The 18,542-nt window shown below is 38.4% G+C and overlaps 1 long non-coding RNA gene across 1 annotated transcript; it reads left to right on the top strand.

The window, feature by feature from the left end:
• Positions 1-4,254: 4,254 nt before the first annotated feature.
• On the top strand, positions 4,255-4,887 carry LOC108430894. Its single transcript, XR_001858109.2, has 2 exons — positions 4,255-4,512; positions 4,722-4,887. It is a non-coding gene; the product is annotated as an uncharacterized LOC108430894 (long non-coding RNA).
• Positions 4,888-18,542: the final 13,655 nt, after the last annotated feature.

Below are 18,542 nucleotides of genomic sequence, written 5' to 3'. Positions count from 1 at the left end.
GACCTCTCTGAAAATCCAGGAGATCAGCAGTTATAGATGTGCCTGAGAGTAGCTGTGAACTTTACCTTAAGCTGCTGTCTGTACCTGGATCATCTTGCCACATGATTGCCTGATTAGATAATTGCCTGAATGAGTAGGTGTACAGGTGTTCCTAATAAAGGTTTTGGTGAGTGTATGCTTTAATTGATTATTAATTAATTTATATTCTGTCATCACAATGGCCTGTAGGGGCCCTGCATAAAGAGGTTAATCATTATTTCATTTATCCTAGCCATCTATCTTTCTCAGGGGCTGGCAACATGCAGAGTCATCTCTGTTGTGGCTCTATAGTAGATTTAGATGTTTAGGTAAAAATACAATAATCCTCCTTTAAAATAAAGCTCTGCTGATTGTTCTAACACAGTTTTAACAATTAATGGTGTTAAATGCTGGAGTCAATGTATATCTACTAATTCACCCTTTAACCCTGAAGGTTGGTGCGCAGATTGCTGGTCACTATAGAAATATAGAAAACAGTCTCATTAGCTAGTAGCTAACAAAAAGGCAAGAAGAAAGATTCAATATGAACACTGATATCTGAAGACAAATGGACTCATTTGCATTTATAATCTCTCCAGCTGGTTTCCTGATACATTTAATCTGCAAGGAGAAACTGAAACACTAAAAAAATCATGAAGTTGAAGTCAGCTTCTCAATCACCAGCCTCTTGTTTGAATTTTCACAGTCCGTCTTAAATGGTGCAACAGTTAGCTACATTGTTAGCTATATTCAGGTGCCTCTGGCACCATTTAAGGTTGATTGGCAAAATCTGAAAATTTTAACAAAAAGCCAGCGAATGAGAAGCTGATTTCAGCCTCATAAACAGTCGAATGTCAAGAGACATTTTGTGAGAAACTGTTCTACTTTTGCAGAAAAGTTTCCTGCTGGAGATGCGAGAAAAGCAGCTATAGCTGAGCTATAAGGCAGAGCAAAGCAAGTCTGGATTTTAATTTAGATTCTATTTTTCAGTCTAAACACTGAGACATATTTACTGTAAAATGGTGAAATGTTATCTCAATAAAATGGACATTAAATGTTGTGGCTCACAAAGTGGTTTGAGTTTTGTTGAAACTTGAAAAAATGGCTCTTCTTAACATTTGGGTTGCAATTCCTGACCTCAATGAATAACATCACAGCATAAAACAAAGCTTTTTTTGCTTATTGTTTTAAAGGACAACATATTATGGTTTGATTTAGGTCATGCTTAAGAAAAAAAAAAAAAACACTTTTTCTGCAGTATATAATAAAATATTTTCTAACATCGCAATTTACAAGGCTAATATTATGTGAAGTTATTTCTACATTTAAAATATTTAAATATTCACTGCTGCAGCCCATACAAATACTGACATGGTGGATTTGGATGGAACTAAAATCACCAAAAACATTTATGACATTTCATTCCATATGGGGAAACTAAGCTGGAAAACAATAAGTTTGGAATTCATTGTTTTGTGATGTCACTAAAACCATCTAATTTGTATATTTCCACCTCTCCAGCCTACAGCCATGTAGTTCTGTTCATTCACAGTGAAGTTATAAGAAGGGTTTAAGCCCAGATTGCTTTGTAGTTTTGGGCAACCAATCAGAAAAGAGCTCATTAACATATGCCTTAAAAGCACAGTAACAAAACAGCCTATTTAATTCTAAAGGAGACATAAGGAGGTTAAAATAGTAGCAGCATCATGGTGGATTTGGATGGAACTAAAATCACCAAAAACATTTATGACATTTCATTCCATATGGGGAAACTAAGCTGGAAAACAATAAGTTTGGAATTCATTGTTTTGTGATGTCACTAAAACCATCTAATTTGTATATTTCCACCTCTCCAGCCTACAGCCATGTAGTTCTGTTCATTCACAGTGAAGTTATAAGAAGGGTTTAAGCCCAGATTGCTTTGTAGTTTTGGGCAACCAATCAGAAAAGAGCTCATTAACATATGCCTTAAAAGCACAGTAACAAAACAGCCTATTTAATTCTAAAGGAGACATAAGGAGGTTAAAATAGTAGCAGCATCATGAAGCCTCAACTGTCTCTGTGAAAATTAGCTCAAGAAGAGTTTTGAAGTTTTAATGTTTAAACTTTCTATCCTTCTTACTGTATATGATATTACATGAATTGCATTACTTATAATCTTATAATTTATCCTCTGTTTACTTCCTTACCAAACTTAATCTTTCAGTTTACGGATGAAATCTAGAAATCTAAAGAGCTGTTGAATGATACATATTCCCTTAATGGAATCAAGTAAATGACTAAATGCTTTTACTTAATTTCATAATTAGTCTCCATTGAGGCAACAGCAGGAAAGGGAAGAGCTTTTACCAAAATAGTAGCAGAAGAAACATTTCCAAATTATTATCTCCAAATGATCAAAGTTCTGCTCTATTATTGCATATTAGTCTCACTAAATGCTTTTAGATCTTTAAACAAAACCCAATATCAAACAATGGAAACCCAATCAAACGCAAAACCCACTGTTCCTTATTTAGGAGAGAAAAGATGTCCAACATGTTCATAGCATTGTGGAAATACAAGTGAAAATTTTTAAAAAGCAATGAAAAAAAAAAAAAAAAAAACTAATAACATGAACTTTAGCAGTAATAACTGCAACCAGCATTTCCAATAATTTGATACCAGCCTTTCACATTATTGTGGAGGAATTTGTGGAGTTCATTCTCCTTTGCAGAACTGCTTTATTTCAGATTTATTGGTAGGTTTTGAAGCATGAACTGCCCATTTTAGGCTCTGACAGCATCTATACAGGGTTCAAGTCAAGGCTTTGAATGGGCCTCTCCAAAACATTAATTTTATTTCTTTTCAGCTATTCAGATTTTTCTGCATAGTTCATTTATGTTACAGCTTCAACTGATAGACAGATACACTCTCTGACATCTCAGAAATCTTCCCTCAGTAATAGCATGTTGTCCACATTCAGGTCACAGTTTGTGTGAAGATTCACCAGCAGGGATGCAGGAAGTGGGAGTGCTGAGCCCGATTTCAGGACTGGAAATTTTAAAATAAATAAATATAATAAATAAATATAATACAAATTTCTGAACTTTATAATAATTTGAGAGTAGCAAAGACTCGTTATATATCATCTCAGTGTGCAGCATGATGTCGCAGTATGGCATTGCTATATGATGTCACAGGATGACTCATTCTAATTGATGTAAAGTAATAAAACAACTCAAATGGAAAAAAGGCAGATAATATAGTATGATGTCATCATGGTTAATGCCATTATATGCTGTTTAATGTTTCAGCACACCCAACTTAAAACACTACCTTGTGCACCAGTGAACCAGTGATGCTACAACCAAACTTTTTTTCAAGTATTATCAGCTAATTTCTTTTGATCCTGTTCTAGCACACTTGTGCCAACTAATTATTATTCAATTTCTTATTACTATTACTCTGTAATGGTAGACATCACTGATTGTCTGCCATTTCATTCTGTATAAAGATCTAAAACCATCCACATTACAAATACGCAAGGGATCAAATACTTTTTCATGGCAGGTTGTGGAGACAAACCTAGAAATTGCAGCAAGTGCCACACTCCCTGTTTCTTGCTCTCTAACGCACATATACAGCATCTTTCCTGTCTTACAAGGTCATAGTGACCTTCTTAATGTCTTCTCTTGGCAGAAAAAGAAAGAACAAGAGTCTGAGGCGTTTGAATGTTTAAGCAACTGATGTTTCCAATTTTGCTCACTCTCTCGCTCTCTCTCTCTCTCTCTCCCTCTGAGCTACATAACTTCACTCGGGCTCTGATGAGCTGAACATCTGTGTGAGAAACCACCCTACAGTCTTTCCCATTCAGCCAAGAATGTTCATTATGAGAAGGTTTCATTAACAACAAATTCGCATACCTTGTAGGTCAAATCTTAGATCACTTACACTCATGTATACACTTCAAAAAGGCAGGTGCTCAAGAAGAGAACTATTACATCACTACAGCACTTAACATCTCAATAAAGATGAGTTCAGACATCCAAAGGGGATCTTTACCTGCTTGTTAGCAGCTGACATAGAGACGTGTTGAAGGTAATTAACCTCCTGCTGCTTTTTTTTATTTGTTTGTCTCGAATGGGTTGCTGCTGCTGCCGCTGGATTGTAGGAGTGGTGGCTGTAACCTTTGTATGTGAGTGTGTGGTGCATGTCAAGCGCAAGTGCCACCTGGGTACTAATGAGTGAGTAATTAGAGTCTGGCACATGCACAGACAGCTACACCTCACTCTCAGGACCCCGGCTACCATATGCTGTAGCAGTTGGGAGTATAACTTGCCAAGAAGTCCAGAAGAAAGTGTAAAGTAAGTCAAAAGAAGAAAAAAAAAGAACTTTTTGAAAAAGACTGAAACTTCTTGCACAGGCTATAAGGAACTAGCACAGTCTATGTGCTAGCCAGTGCACTTTCATGACCTTGGATCCACCAAAAAACCCTCTGAAGAGCAAGAGATAAATGTAAGTAATACTGCTTAGAGGAATGGCAGTAAACTGAGTCATTTGTTAGCTGCCAAATATATTGAGGCCCGTGTAACCCGATCCCATGGACATTCAGAGGTGGTACAAAAGAAGGGGTGTGTTTGGGAAAGCCGGGACAGAGAGGCCGAGGTCTGTCTCCAGCGGTAATGGGAGAAGATTAAGGCGAGCTGTTTGATTTGCTCCCGCAGGTGGACCTGTCCTCACACATGACTCTCCAAGCATGGCAGCGGCTCAAAGGAAATCTCTCTGCACCCTTGAGGTTACTCAAGAACACTTGCAGTGCACAGAGATCCTGTTTGTATGTCCAGCAATTGTTGTTTGATGACCAATAAATAAACAAATGCTAGAGATGAAGCTGCCAAATGTTGCTGAATTTTCAGGAGGCTTTGTGCTTAACAGTTAACCATGTTAAAAGGCTTCACAGGGGTCAGCTTTCAGGTACCTTCTGCAGTGAGGAGTCGGCAGTCAATTCTGGGTAACCTTTGTGCCATTTGTTGGAGATCGTAAAACAAACACACGCACACACATATCCACACATGCACACACTCACAGAGTGAGCCATCTGGTCCTTGTTCTGCTTGTCATGGTGATGCGTAGCCACAAACAAACAGTCATCATTGGAGACAAAGAGGTGGGAGGATTAGCCCCTACTGCCATTTGGTGAATTTACTCCTTGCAAGCTTGCAATCCAAACAGGCACTGAGCCCAGAGCCCCCAGTTGCAACACGTTAGGCCTTCAGGAAGCCCACTTCTAGTCTAACTCAGTATTGACATGCTTATTTGGGACTATTACACTCATCATGCCATTTCCTTTCTCCAGTGTGAGTGTTATTATCGGAGTGGGACTCCTGCTCCTCCACTGTAGCACTGCGCTGATCTGTGTATTAGCAGGTAAAGAGACCAGAATGTTCTCCAGAGACGTTGGATCAATTTTATCGGCCACAGCGGTCTGCAAGCCCTGCCAGCCGCGTCGTGGTCATTAGCTGCAGTGATTTGTGCAACACATTAAAACTTGTAACAGAGACTCCCTATTGACATATGCTCATGTCCCTTTCATGCGGAAATCTCAATGGGGAAACCATTTATTTTCAAAGCAAGCCATGGCTAAAGTGGGAAGATATTTCTTGCCATGGTGTATTGTACATTTATTTTACAGCATTCAATGAGGAATTTAAGCATCACTATTCATACAAATAACAAGTCTCTGGTTAGATTTAGGTTGCCAGAATCATAAAGCATCTTATAAAATTCTAAAAGATGTGATAATGGGCTTGTGTCCCACTTGTATTGTCACTACTGCCCAGTGAAAATAGCTCTTCTTACAGAAACTAGATCAAAATACATAAAACAAGACTTTGTGGACTTTACAACTGGCCAGCACTGGTGTTTTCAGCGCTGGAGAAGCCAGAATATGGCATGCAACAAAGGCGCAGACTCATATTGATTGTGCTGTGCTGCTGTAGTGGGGGGTGCTAGAGCTAAGCTGAACCAATCAGCAGAAGGACAGTAGAGTCCTTCCCCTTGTAGATAACAGTAATGGTCACTATGGCTGAGATAGTGACTGAAATAGGGACAAACACAGATAAGATGGAGAGGGGAGCCATGCTGCTATGCTGTGGAGTGTGTGTGTGTTTGTGTGTGTGTGTATGTATGTGTGTGTGTGTGTTTGTATAAGCCCTCAGAGCCCCCCCTGCAGCAGGGACTACCCATCAGATGTTTATCAGTTTGAACAATTATGGAGAGGTGGCTACGAAGAGATGAAGATTCTTAATGGTGTTCTTCAGGGATCAATTTGAGGCCCCCTTGCTTTTTAGCATGCATCAACACAAGACCTAGAGCAAGAGATTTATGCACATGCTTTTTAAGTTCCTGCAATTCAAGCCACATATCAGTGAGAGCAGACAAGGAACTTGGGCTTCTGAGGCTGAAAGCATGTCTCTGAGACACAGCACTAATACTTCCACTCTGAAGTCAGATGAAACAGATATGCTGGTTTTGGGCCCAAAACCCCTTCGGACATCAAATTCCCTTCAGCTTTGCTGTTAATCTGGTTGATGCTCCCACTAAAGCGCCCGTGTTTTGTGATCATACACCAAGGAACGAGAACTGATCCAGTAATATTGTTTGATATCTCTATCAAAACTGCATCTTGTGTGAGACGTACCGCCGGGGAATGTGAAAATGTTTCGGTATTTGTGTTGGTGCAGCTTAGAGTTGTAATGGAGTGAAATTATGTCAGTGCTTCCAAAGAGTTTACTGTGCCTCAAATCAGGATCAGTAGCAATGATTTAAAGACAACAAATATACACTCGTACACATACATTACTGTGCAAAAGTTGGAGACACCCTGTAATTTATTTATTATTTATTTATTTTTTTTTTTTTAGTTAAACTTACCATTATTACAAATTCTTTACTTATATTTATATTTACTTATATTTGTGAAAGCAAAAGGAAAATAAATATATATATATATATATATATATATATATATATATATATATATATATATATGTGTGTGTATGTGTGTGTGTGTGTGTGTGTGTGTGTGTGTAAAGAATTGTTGAGGCTTCTATGTTTTTTGTTCAAGAATTTTAACTGTTTTCTGTTTTTTATGATGATAAAAAAAAAATTAAAAAAAATTGTCCTTAATGGCCAGTTTGACTTGAAATTAAATAAATGAAGGGTGGTCCCTGACTTTTGCCCAGTACTGTATATGCAAAGCAAAATAAGCATTTGGTAGATTAATTCAAAGAAAGAATCATTCAAATTATTTTCTTAGGCTGAATCTTTTTTTTTTTTTTTTTACTTGTTACCACAAGTAAAGGTTGATCTTATGAACCATTTTTTAGAATGCAGTGGAAGTAAAAGATGCCAAACTAATGTCATCATTCCTTTAATGACCTTTCTCTTACAGTGATCAAAGATATGTCAACATTTTGAAATAATCATGGTCTAATATTAATGCCCTATCCTTTATGAAGATATGGATGCACTCACACGCAAAACAGAGGTCCACTGGTCGAATTAATCCACTTCAGGAGGAACCATTATTGCAAGAACAATTGGTGTGTCTATCCTTGTGGAGTGGCCATCCATCACTGTCGCAGGCGCATATTAAGTCAACGCTACAAGAGCTCCTCATTTAGGCTTCAAGGAAACTCTAATGGGTATTCGTGCATTCTACATGTTATTTTCCCCCGATTATTCATACCTTACACAAAGAACCATAATGATAAACAAAAGCAATCAATTTATGCATATATCATTTTGAGGCACAGACGAGTCGGTACACCTTTCTTTTCTTTTCAATCATTCGCTTTCAGAAACCCCAAGGCCAGTTTGAAGTGAGTTTTTGACTCGAATTTGTGACTTAGTTGTTTTTCTGCACTTGAAATGACACATTTTAAGCGTCCACGTATGAACTTCACATGATGCCGTTCATCAGGCAGTAATTAGCGGCATAAGTTGCTACCTACGTGCTAAGTGAGTGTCTGTACAAGTGAGTCAGTCCTCACACTGACAGTGTGAAGAACTCTGAGTCCTTTGCATGAACAGAAATACGAAGAGCAAGAAATATGATTTAAGGCCGAGGTAACTTTTTAGAGTGTATTCATGTTGTTTTTTATTTTCTTTTTCCTCCCAATATCTAATTAATGATGTTATTTCAGAAAATTTTGAATTATTTCTCACATTTAATTCTCATTATAATCTGATTTATTGTGATCTATTCTGATTCTAAGGTGAAATGAAAAATACACTTTGTATGATCATGCATGTGGCACTAGAGCTAACAGCAAACTCTTTAAAGACCCTTTGCACTCAATAAAAGTATGTTTTTTTTTTAATGGTTAACTTCCTTCGGGTGGCTTATTTGGTTATAATAGATTGGCGTTTGTGCAAAATGTGTCACCACTGCATGACTCCATTGAAAACACAAGCTTTCTCACTACTTCCATTAAAAGGTGATTAATGAGGTGCTACTAGACCGTGTGTATGTTTATCCACAAAAAGCTTAAAGCTATCATGGAAAATATGGATTACAACATGACAACAGAAACTTAAAATCTCTGTGCACTAAACAAGTTTCAGATGTTTGGACACTGCAGTTAGCCATAATTAAAATAGATGTTGGAATGTAAATTGTAATAGAGAGTGATATTATTTTTCCCATTAATCTAATAAACTGTTGAAAATGCTCTGTAGAGCTGTCCTAATAGCAGGTAGCATGCTAACACACTAGCTAAGTATGCTACCTCTGTTGTAAGTTTGACGTCAGTCTAAGTGAGTGATCGTATATTTATGTAAGGAGATGTTAGATTAGCTGTTCTCATTCTACTATACTGTCCTTCCCAGATAGTAAGAAGATAGCAGGCCCTGTTGGACAAATGGCGCCAAAGCTGGTGGACCACTGGCTTTTTGCTTAGCATTTTCTGGGCTGCCCACTGGTGGTTAAGCAGAGGGTTAGACGAAATACCATTTTAATCACTCATTTTTCACTCACAGTCCAATTTACTTGTTTTTCAATTTCTTGAATTATCATCTTTTGGACACTGTTTTAGTGTCAGCAACAACATTTTCAAATTCTTTTGCATTAACCCTAATAATTTTTCTTCCCTCTTAGTTGTTTAGAATATTTGTCTAGACTTATTTTTCCATAATAAAATCTGCTTAAGTTGATCAAAGCTAGTTAGACGTTGTATGTAGGACAATAATCTGGGTGGTCCGAGAGTGGATCAGCAGCGGCGTAATAATAATTATTCTCTGATATGTTGAGCTTTTTCACAAGCTACTGTTCACATAATGAGCTAAATCAGCTAATCAGTTCATTTTCTGATGATTAATGTTACAACAGGAAAAAAAAACTGGTTACTGGGAAATGGGTTGTTTACATTTTGCACACTCATGCATTTTTCATAAATCTTTTAAAAATTAGGCTCTTAACAATTCATTTTACATATATTTTTGTTTTGTTTTACATTAGGATGTTAGGGTATTTTAATCTGGTGGTGTTGAGTTTCAAAGCCTAAGCAAACGGATCCAATGGCACAACACTTAGATTAAATAAAACCTTTAACGGAATAACAGGATGTGAAAAGATGGTGTAGCAGTGGTACAAAGCAATAACAGCTTGCAGTGGTTTGTGGAGAGATTTCAATCAGCACCGCCGCCCTGCTGGCACTATCTCCACTACTCCCTCAGTGTGAGATTAGAGGTTCTGCGCTGTCGCCATTGTTAACACCAGTTGGTGCCTGAGACGTTAGTCTTCTGAAACTCTGCCAACCGTCTTTTCAGGATGTCACTTTGTGAAACACCTGATGGAGATGTTCAAGAAGCACAGGAAAACACATGTATAGAGGAACATGCATTAGGCCTACGCACTTTCTTAAACACTCCTTTTCTTGTAGCCCCACCTTCCTGGCATACGGTTGGAGATTGTAGCCCATCTGTTGATGCACAGACTGTGTTAACCATCCTCTAGTCCTTTATCAGAATTGCTCTTGGGTGGATATTGTTCGGTGATAGACCACTGTTAAACTAACAGTGAGGCTGACATGTGTACACACCAACTGTTATGTCCATTATGTCCAAAGGTTTGTAGACACTCACTCATCCAACGTTTCTTCTGATATGAAGGTGTTAATAGTGAGATTGTGCTGCAGTAACAGTCTCTACTCTTGTGGGAAGGCTTTACACTAGATGTTGGAACATTACTGTGAGGATTTGATTGCATTTGAGCTTTAGTGAGGTGAGGTATTGATGTTGGAAGTTACTGTATCACTCCAGCCCACAGTTCCACTGTTCCATATCCCAATGCTGGTGGGCTTTATACCCTTACCCTTATGTCCCTTACTTGCCTTAGCGGTACTGGTGCTTCGATGGCAGCAAAATGTTTGGTTTATCAATTCCCCTTTTGGAAATGCTCTGTTTTAGTTAGGCAATGTGCTCTTCTGCACAATAACTGAGATCTTACTCATCTCTGCTTCTGTCTTCAGTCTGAGAAATGAGGAACAGTCACTCTTTACACCAAACCGTTGGGAAACTGGGTGAGTTTTCAGATTTGCAGATATGCTGCAGCACATAGTAAAGTTTTTCAGAGAAATCCTGGACAGAGTTATAGTTTCTAGGCTATGAGGGACCAACTGGGTGAACTAATTTGATACAGAGCCCCCCTGAGTCAGAGCAGCGCTGCATTGTTAGTTAAGAATATTAAAGACAAAAGCTCACAAAAGCTCATCATTTGTCAAGGATGACAAATGATGCGCTTTCCCTGAATTTGTATTTGAGTGTTTAATTTCTCTTAGTGAACAGCATAACTTCATTCCAAGTTTATTTTTTCAGTGACCCCCAGAATTTTGATTGTGAGACATTCAAGGGGTCCAAGAGATAACTTGGGGGTTCTCAGAACCCCCAGGACTGTATTTTGCACCTTAGGTGTCTGGAAACTTTTGGTTATATACTGTATCATCCCTATTAATGCAGTGAGTTTTCCAACATGTTATCTAATTATGCTCAAGGTGACTCTAGAGAGCTTAGTACATTGAAGTATTACTCCCTGTTAATCTTTTATAAGCTGCACATTGATTTGACCCTGGTGGTAAAGAGGCTATATCGGGATATCTATATATATGTTCCTCTAGAGTATTTATGATGGAAATGAGCAGATAACGAGGTTGGTTGTTGTTGCTGTTGTTATTATTGTTAAGCATGTGCGTGTTTATGTGAGCATGTGCATACTGTGGGCACATGGGAATGTCATGCATTTGTGTCTGTCTATTTAAATATTCAGTTTGTGAATGAAAGCAGTTGCCATTATGATGACTTATTACATCAACAACCATTAAACTATTGAAAACATTTACACAAGTGTTATTTTAATCATAGATAAGCAACGAAATTAAGGATTTGCTTTCTAGCATTTGCCTAATGAAACAGTGAACACAAAGGAGCAGGAGGTCAATAATAGCACTGCATCTCATCTTAGTATTCCTTTTCATCCCCCCTTTCCTTTCTTTCTTCTCTCTCCATTTATGTTTTTAGTTTCTTCGACTCGTTTTTTTTCTCCTGCTCTCCACTCTGTTCTTCTCTCATTTCCTTTTTCACCTCCTCTTTTCCACTTCTCTCACAAATTTTCTTCTCCTCTCCACACTCTCCTTTTATTTTTCTTCTACCTGCTTATGTTTTCTTCTCCTCTTTCTCACCTTCTTTACTCTCCTCCTCTATTCTTCTCCTTTTCCCTCCTCTCCTCCTCTGGTCTCCTTTTTTGTCTGCTCTCTCCTCTTCTCTGTTCTTAATTTCTCCATTCTTGTCCATTCTTTCTTCATTTCATCATCATTCTTTCCTCTGTTTCTTTTTGCTCTCTCTGCTTGTTTTCTTCTCCTTTCTCTCCTCTTTCAGTCTTTTTTCCTCTCCCCTTGTTTTTTCTTCTCCTGTTTCTTCTCTTCTGTCCTCTCATGTCCCATCTTTTTTCATCTTTCCTTCTGTCCTTCCTTTTCTTCATCTGCACTCTGTTCTCCTTCCTTCTCCTCCTCCTTCTCTTTTCTCTCCTCTTCTTTCTCTATGCTCTTTACACCTCCCCTCTTCTCTCTTTTCCTTTGCTTTTCCTCCTCTCCCTCCTCTCTGTATTCACCCCATCTTTCCTTTCTCTTTAAGAGGTGTCCTGTGGTATCTTGGTTCGGGGGGTGTATGTGGGTGTGGATGATAGAGGGTGTGAGCAGGGGGCCTGGCAGGCCTGCAGCCGCCCTCTCCCTCCTGGGCCTGTGGAGAGACAGGACCCCCCTCCCCACACCCCGGATGGAGGTGCTGACAGCCTGGAGCTGGAACCGCGCTGAAGAGATCATCCATTAATCTTCCCAGCACAACTACCCCCCTCTGTTTATCATCCCCTTTTTCTCTGTTTCTACACCTAGACTGCTTCTCTCCTTCTCTCCACCACAATAAATGACAGAGTTTCAGTGATGTGTGAACTTTGTATATTGATCTCCTTTGAGTATTATTTTGTGTAGATTAACACTTTGTCACCATCATATAAAAATCTTCATATACTGTAAATATCATAGAACTAACCCCATATATGGATCAATATAATTGGACCAATGGACCTATATAATTTCTCTAGAATTACAGTACTTACTAAAATATCTTTACACTAATGCAGATTGAAGAAGGGAAAGGGATGAAAGTGCAGTTTTTCTTCTCTTACAGAGTTTCTAATAAACTATTACTATTTCTGCAGTGTCAGACTTTCTGAATGGGAGTTCCTAGATGTTCATGCTTGAAAGCATTTATTACTAGTGCCTGGCTAGTTGGCCTAAGCATTTGTTTTTTGTGAGTTTGATTTTGTTGCAGCTCTATTTTAAAAAGCAAACCATGTTAATACTGTAGCCTGTGGTTATTTTGTGTGACATTAGGTGGTTCTTTGTCATGTTAACTTGCAAAATTAATAGACCCTCTTATAATATCTCATCTGTAAGATTACTATTACTCAGATATGAGGCTGTTACAGCTTGCTGAGTTCAATGTAATCAATGTAAAGACAATACAGTTTTCAATGTTTTATCATTTACTGTTTTACTTTTAATTAACTTTAATTGCATTAGGATTAACTGCATGCCTAACATTAAAGATATCTTATTATTCATTGCATGTTTGTTTCATCTGTGTGCATATGGCATATGGAACAGACATGACAGTCGATTGCCGTCTTCAATCATGTAGGTATCGTTTTCCTAACTGAAGATAAGATGCTATAAAATTCCCTAAATTAGGATCAGATTTGCTTCTGCTAGATGTCTCATCTTGACCTGTCAGATCTTAACATTAGACAAAAAGATGGGAAGTTTCTGTAATACGACCCATGGTTGCTACCTCATTGACTATCCATCCATCCATCCATCCATTTTCTAAGCCGCTTCTCCGTCAGGGTCGCAGGGGGGTGCTGGAGCCCATCCCAGCAGTCTTCGGGCGGAAGGCAGGATACACCCTGGATGGGTCGCCAGTCTCATTGACTACTATGCTCATAAATGCTAGGCTGTCAGCTAGTATGTTACTTTACACAATCTACATATTCTCAGTACCATGTACTGCCTGTGTGCTGTTCATTTGTATTTGGGTCATTCTACAGAAACGTCCACTTTTATCTATCCATAGGAGTCACAGGTTTTACCCATCTTCATTGGTGTTACCCATAAGAAAGGTAACACCAGTGACATTTTTTAAAAACAGAAAATGCATTTTAGAAAATGACTGATAATGTGGTTTAAAGCTCTATATCAATCATCGAATATCCACCAAACATGGAATTTAATCTATTTGTAGTCTATTTTTTCACAATTACCTAAGAATAAATGTCACACCAGTGACTTCATATGGTATCATGAACTAAATGAGAAAATTTCTGATAACTGAAAAGACACAGTGGCCTTACCATGTACTTTTCTTCACAGATCCTCAGAAAACAGTTAAAGGAAGTCAATTGATGCCACCAGTGTCATTTTTGTTTCAAAATAAGAGTTTTATTTGTTATGCAATAACACCAGTGACACAATCTTTTCTAATATTTATTTGACATTTGTTTTCATTTAAATGTCTTTTTAAAATCATATGTATCATGTATGTATAGATTATTGCAGTTAAAATTGCAGAAAAAAAAAAATACACTCACCCTTCGTACATGACTGTAAGTGTGTGCACTTTTGTGATGCTTGGAATTCTACATAATTAAAAAAAAACAATATTGCTAAATTGATGGCTCAAGAAGGTATAATTATTGAAATAACTTGTTTGTTTTTAAACTATAAACCCTTGTGACCTTAATGTTTTTTTTTTAAGTGTAATGCATCTGTAAAAGCTAGGGACACAAAATAGATGTTTCTGTAGAATGAGACATTTATTGCGCTGTATTGTAGCTGCATTGAGTACTATGCAGTTGAAATGGCAATAAAGCCTCTTGAACTTGAACATAAACCTAAACTCTCCACACAATGTCTATATTTATTTCACTGAGATACGGATGAGAAATGATTCATGCAGAATTCCATATTATACTATCTCTGGTGAGGAATGAGTAAAACTTCTTTGGAAGCTTTGGAAATCATTGTTCCATGAAAAGGCAAGTTGGAACACTGCTGCCTTTCTACTTACTGAAAACTGCTTTCCTTGGAAACGGGCATGGTAACAATGTCTTTCCTCGAGTCCATGTCTTTCCTTCTTTTTTTTGTTGTTTTTGTCCTTTCTGAGAAAAAAAAATCCCCTCATTCTTTTTGATTCTCATTCATTCACACCTACTCCATCTCCACATCGCTCTTCCTCTCCATCTCAGTCTCCTTGTGAGGGTGTGCTGATAGATATCGGGCTCATCGGAAACGAGCGTACTCATCCATCCTCACCTCCTTCTCTCGCTCCCTCTCTCTCACTGTGGCATTCTCTCCTCCTTATCACAGAAGGCAGGTGGGGTGTCATGGGCAAACAGCACGCATCATTACCTGTGTGAGTAACGCTGCCTGGTCTTGGCGCCTTCAACTGCTGCTGAATAATAAACGCCTTCTAGAATCTTCCAGTGAAGCTCACAGCAGCCCAGGAGCTGTTCAGGGGCTTCACCCTGCCGCAGATCACGCTGATAAAACGGGTCGCTATCTGGTCCCATCGTCAGTCAGCGAACACATTGCCCCGGGCACAAAGCAGCCCTAGCGTCGGCCAAAAAAGCCGCAGTGACTAATTATTGAATGCCTGGGATGAAAAAACAGACTCAGCTCTTTGCTTTGCAGAAAAGTTTGCCTGCACAATTAGATACTGTTGATGTTAAACTGAGACTGGTATTGATGTCTTTTAACTTATGTTTATTATAACTTCATTTCAGGTCAGTCTGTGTCTAGATCTTTCTCTTTGACCCATCAAATCAAATCAAATTTATTTGTATAGCGCTTTTTACAATGGATGTTGTCACAAAGCAGATTCACAGAATTTCAGAAAAGACAGAGTTTTAACAAGAGTGTAAAAATAAAAAAAAAAACCCGCCGAGCAAGCCAGAGGCTACAGTGGCAAGGAAAAGCTCCCTCAGAACTGAGGAAGAAACCTTGGGAGGAACCAGGCTCACCAGGGGGGACCCATCCTCCTCTGGTCAAACTACCTACAAGTGATTATACTACAATATTAATAGAAGTAGTATTGGTATTAGGAATAGCTAGGAGTCTATGAGAACATCAGTGTAGGGTGGGCAGCTAGTCCAAGGCAGGTGGTGGTGGCTGGGGTGTGGGCAGCTGGTCTGAAGTGGGTAGCAGGAGGGCTCAACAGTCAGTCGTTCTTCAGTGTCTGACCGGACATGTAGGCGATTGTACACTCGGAAAAAAAACAGGGAGAGGGAATTAGTTTTAGTTTGTACATAAAACAGGGGATGTAAACATTTACAGAGTGTGGCTAATGACTCCATCACTGTGACTGACAGCAAGAATACATAGATTATTTACAATCATACTGATCTGTGGAATGCACTTCATTTCAGATACCACTAATATTAAAGCAGTCATCTTTCATGTTTGTGTGTATTTTGCTACCAAAAATAGATATGATTCATGTTTACATGATTATTTTCCAGCCTTTCTTAAGGACAATAATTCTTTAAAGCACTCTATTCATGTCTACTTCTAACTGAAGGTCACTAAAGCTGTATATCCCAGCAATCCACCAACTGAACTGTATCATAGCTTAATCCTTTGAGGTGAAAAGATTTCATATTCTGGACTTCAGAGCATGCCGAGGTCTAACATGTCTGCCTCCTATTGACACACTTGCTTATTTCCCTCCATTCATAACTGATAAATACAACATTTATGGTAGGTGTGTGTACAGAAATGTTGAGGCATCATTGCAAAAGTATAAGCATCTGGTCCCTGTCAAGTCTTTTATGAGCTGGATCAGATGTTTCCAAGCAAGGAATACATTAAACTGTATGGTATTGTGCAGACATCCATCTGTATTTACAGTAGTTAAACCCCTTAAAATCCCAGGATTATTACATACTAAAGCTTATTATTCAGTAACTATTAGGACTTCAGCACAAATCAGTTGAACTATTATTAGGTTATAAAAGTGTGTAATAAAACTTTGGGCCAGTGGTGGGCTCTGGCCATTTAAAGGGATAGATTTTACTTGATTCAAAGGCCCAATCCCATTTCTTATTTTTACAGGTAAATCATATTTAAAATAGCCTGAAAAATGATCAGGACGTGTTTTCCTGCTTTGTCTCCGTACTATAGCAATAATGGTATCTCACACTGACATTTGCCATTTATCCGAAGGAGACTGAAAAGCACGGGCGCTCATGATTCATTCACATCTTCAGTTGTACACATCAATCAAACAAGCCACCAAATAAAAAAGAGAACAAACAAAAAATGTTATAACTTCATTAACAGCTACTAGCACTGCTCTGCAGTTGACCCTGCCAGTCTGCAGTGACATTTCTATTGGTTTGTTCCTCAAAGTTGGTCTGTCTCTGAAATTTTGACACAGTATAAAGTGTTCCTGTCTTTTTCTAATTGTCAAAAATAAGAGATATAAAGTTTTATTGGTAATGATACAATCATAGCAATGATAAATATGACAATTATTCTAATAAGCTGTGGAGCAAAATGTTACATTTGACCTGACTGAGCTGGGAATACAATCTTTAGCTGCTCCATCATTTGCCACAATGATCCATTCACTTCCTGACAGCCAGGAACAGCACAACATTCAATAATCCATTCCACTAACTCTGCTATAGACAGTCTGCATGAACAACACTCTACATCACTTCCACGTCAATGGGCAGGGCTAAACTGGTGTGTTCTGAATAAGTGGTTTTACATGTAAGTGTTCATGTCTGTAATATCACAAACATGATTCATTTCACAGTTTTGTTTTGGAGTGTAGTTTTCATGTATGGACTGGGGAATATGTCATAGTATTTTGCCAAAAGTTTTCACTCACCCATCTAAATTATTGAATTCAGGTGTTCCAATCACTTCCATGGCCACAGGTGTATAAAACTAAGCACCTAGGCCTGCAGACTGCTTCTACAAATATTTGTCAAAGAATGGGTCACTCTCAGGACCTCAGTGAATTCCAGTGTGGTACTGTGATGGGATGCCACCTGTACAAGTGCAGTCATGAAATTTCCTTGTTACTAACTATTCCACAGTTAATTGTCGGCAGTATTATAACAATGTGGAAGTGATTGTGAATCACACCAACTCAGCCACAAAGTGGTAGGCCACGTAAAAGTGGAGATGTGTCCTATGGAGTGATGAATCACACTTTTCTGTCTGGCAATCCGATGGATGAGTCTGGGTTTGTCAGTTGCCAGGAGAATTTCATACTTCCAACTTTGTCCTGACTTCAGCCTGATAGAACACCTTTGGGATGAATTAGACTGCAAGCCAGGCCTTCTCATCCCACATCAGTGTCTGACCTCACAAATGCACTTCTGGAAGAATGGTCAAAAATTCCCATAAACACACTCTTAAATCTTGTGGAAAGCCTTCCCAGAAGATTTTAAACTGTTATAGCTGCAAAGGGTGTGCCAACATCATATTAAACCCTATGGATTAAGAATGGGATGTCATTCAAGTGCATATGTGTGTGAAGACAGATGACCGAATACTTTTGGCAACATGGTGTATATCTTTAAATCTCCAACATATGATTATAATAGCCTACATACTTTTCCATGATATGGACCATTTAACTATGGCTCCTGGGTTGTTTATTAGTGTTCTGCTCGCCATGCTATTTTTATAATAAAAGAAAAAAAATGCTTTAGTACCCACACAAACACTTAAACCATAGAATTACAGGGCACCACTGTAATTCCGGTTTCATATATCAAGGGTTAGGAGTGACTTGAGCGTGTGATTTGTTATTTGGAGCAGCAGGCTACTGCACATTTGTCATGTGTTGGGGGGAAAACAGCACGTTTTGCACTCAAATGCCAGTAACTCAATCATGCACGAAAACACAGAGACAGACGC

Source organism: Pygocentrus nattereri, chromosome 8, assembly GCF_015220715.1.
Source record: "Pygocentrus nattereri isolate fPygNat1 chromosome 8, fPygNat1.pri, whole genome shotgun sequence".
Taxonomy (NCBI): Eukaryota; Metazoa; Chordata; class Actinopteri; order Characiformes; family Serrasalmidae; genus Pygocentrus; species Pygocentrus nattereri.
Note: the sequence above shows the minus strand (reverse complement) of the source record. Positions and strands in the feature narration are given on the sequence as shown.